We start from the raw sequence: 3,637 nt of genomic DNA on the forward strand, positions 1-3,637 counted from the left end.
AATTATTCTAAGAAAGACATTGAAGTGTTACACTGGAACAAAATCTTGATACACGATGATAAGGAAGTGGATCAAGAACAACAATATCAACGTGTAGTTAATGTGTGCTATCTTTATGAGATCCATTCTGGAATAATGTGGGAGAGTAAGTGGAGGAAGTTGGTAGCTGAACAAGATAAAGAGGAAACTAAGCTCAAGGCACAATGTGAAGAGACAATGAAAAGAGCCTCGTCGTCAAAGTATCAATTCACGAAAGGTGTAAGACCTATTTCAGAAGCCGAAAAAGAAGACATAACTCAAATCGTTTGAAGAAGTTCGGAAGGAATATCGTAAAAAGTATTTTGGCCTTGATGATTGATTGATATTTTTAAGTTTGTGAAGATTTTGAAGACCAAGACTAAGTGTCACACTGTAAGACCCCGAATCTCGGGAATCCTACAGTTAGTAATTATATCCAAAAATTCTCAAAAATTTAAAGTCAAACCATTTCATCTTATTAAAATTCGGTTCAGAGTGATAAACGGCGGAAAATCACAAGTACTAAAACCAAGTTCCCAAAACCATAATTTAAATGTTTAAAGTAATAAATAAAAAGAAAACAGTTTGCGTATTAATCTCCGACTAGTTATGCCTTCAACCGTCCAAGTAGTCTCCAGCACTTCCAAGCGGTAAGCATCCTCCTCTAAACCTGAAACTCACACTATCATACACACAAAGTCAGCTTGAGCTGAGTGAGTTCAAGTTTTAAGTAAACAATATCAGTAATAACAAATATGGTAGACATACCAAAAGTTTTTAAAGTAAAAAGAGTGCATCAATTAAGTCATTGTTACCGAAGACTAAACATTCTCATACATACATATACAAAAGATATATATATCAACATCCTTCCAAGTACATCCCTATATATATAACAATATATATATAACATCCACGTATAACATTCAGGGTCGAGCACACATACAACCCAAACACGTAACATCCGATGATGATCATGCCACACGAGCCTCCCCCCTCACGGGCTTTTCAGGGCCCGCCACAGGATTTAAGAACCTGAGTCGTATAGTTTGGCCCGGCCAAGATCACCATCTATAACATCCATATGTATAACATTCAGGGTCGAGCACACGTACAACCCAAACACGTAACATCCGATGATGATCATGCCACACGAGCCTCCCCCCTCATGGGCTTTTCAGGGCCCGCCACAGGATTTAAGAACCTGAGTCGTATAGTTTGGCCCGGCCAAGATCACCGTCCATCCGTATGCAAACACGAGGTTTAACATACCAAACACGTGATACGGGCCTCCTCACCCCGGGTCTTCCCCAAGTAATATATTTGACCCGACCACGGTTTATAGAACGGCGGGCCTCCTCACCCCGGGTCTTCCCCAAGTAATATATTTGACCCGACCACGGTTTATAGAACGGCGGGCCTCCTCACCCCGGGTCTTCCCCAAGTAATATATTTGACCCGCCTGGTCATAAACATGCAACACGGGCCTCCTCACCCCGGGTCCTCCCCGAGTAATATATTTGACCCGGTCACAGTTTACCATCACATACACATTCACATACACACATACAAACATCTAATTCAAACATCCAACCAACAATATCACCACATACAATCCATAAATAATGGATAATCTAGGCATTCAATACTAAGCCTAATAGCAACCTCGAGGCTTAGAGCCCAAGTAATATGCATAACCTTAAGGGATATATGACCCTATAACGAGTCTAAAATATCCTAATGCATAAAATATAATTTACACATGTCTTCTTAAAGGCACAACCACAAACAAGATCATACAATACCAACCCAATAGTTTAAAGGAATAAAATCGGTTAAAATCATAATAAGGTGTGTATGCTAGCCAAAAACATAAAAAGGTTAAAAAGGGGCATCATGAACTCACCTGAAACAAGCCACACAAACACCAAAGAGTTTGAGAACTTCAAACCCAATCCACAGTTTACAAGCCTGTCGGATTGCACACAAATATTACTAACTAAACGTACCGACTCGTTTATCCTATGAGACGTTCTAACATGATTTGATTGACCTAACGCCTTGACATTACCAAATTCAATTACATCAGCACCCGAGGCCATGTATTTACCAAAACCACCCTTGGTTAATCCCGGGGGCAAAGGGATCCCAATTTACCCCCGAAAGTTGTTGACTTTATCGAATACGCGCGTTAACGGGTTGTTTATGCACTTAGATACCGACTCAGCCCCATGTGGACCAAATTTAGTAAAATCACAGCCAACAAGTCCACACGACGCTACACGAGTTGGATGGGTCGGTAATTCGCAAGCACGATGCACAAATTACCAATAAACGCGAATTTGCGCCGTAGCGACCCGTTTGAGTAACCGACAACCAATTCAGCCCCAATAACATAAAAATATAGTTTTTCACAGCCAACAAATCATACCGAGGCTACAACATCCGAATTGGTTGTTAATTCCCTCAAACAACGCGCTAGACGCAACAATTGACAAACTAGACAACCGAAACCTAGTTTTCACTTCATCAACAGTTGACCAATCTAACGAATGCCAAAACTCATGATACTAAAGTATTTTACACTAGACATACCTAAGAATATGACGGAGCACGAACTTCAATTATAACAGCCCCAAAAGATGCGAGAAAGGGCAGCCACCGGTTAAGCCTAAAACGAACTTACCGATCAATAACGAATATAACATGCAGATTTTAGCAAGCAAAGATGTATTTTATTACATAGGAAAACCATGGAATTAAATTATTAAATTTTTACCAGAGTTGCATAAATATCTTAAGTTTATAAAAATATTTTTATTATATTTTTCTAGTGGACACAAAAATCATAAAACTTCCTCCAATACAGAAAGGTATGTGCAGCTATTTCAGTGCGCAACAAAATGGTTTTATTTTTATAAAATTCATTACCCAGCCAAATTAAACGATTCCAATTGGGTTTGGTTCCTAACTCAAAATATTAACTTCCAGAAGTGTAACCAACCAATTTTGACTTGTCTAAAAAGAGTTATGATGTCGGGAAGATAGACCAGAATCCGTCATCCCGTATCAGCTTTGACACTCGATCGTATAAAATTATAAAAGTATTCAAATCTGGTCCAAAAATTATGTATTATACCTTTCTGGAAACTAGACTCCAAGTAGAACATCATGGAAAAGAATCGATCAAAAAAATGGATTATCATCACGTTACAGACCCTACAATAAACCTATACGAATCTGTCAGCAAACTGTTATCATCAAAGCTCAACCCTAACGACCAATAAGCGCGTTAATATGATCAATTAAGGTGAAAAAGAGTTGTAGACATACAATACCGACCTGGAATTGAAGTTTTTACGGATGAAAGCTGGCTGGACAGAAGATTTTCGAGCAGGGGGGGTCTTGAGTCCGATCGGCTAGAAGAGAGTTTTAGGGTTAGGTTTCTTTTGTTTTATGACATAATAAAAATAGTTACATCCAAGTCCCTCCAAATTGAAGTATGTAGCAACTTGGGTGGAAATTTAAGTGAGAACGTTTACGAGGTTTGCAAGGAGCTCCCCGGAGAATGCCGGGTCAAGCCCGAAAGGTGTACATAACACTACAAGAATAAACCTTT

This window comes from Bidens hawaiensis, unplaced genomic scaffold, assembly GCF_021521415.1.
Source record: "Bidens hawaiensis isolate Kalapana, Puna unplaced genomic scaffold, B.hawaiensis_p1.1 tig00064067_1, whole genome shotgun sequence".
Lineage (NCBI taxonomy): Eukaryota > Viridiplantae > Streptophyta > Magnoliopsida > Asterales > Asteraceae > Bidens > Bidens hawaiensis.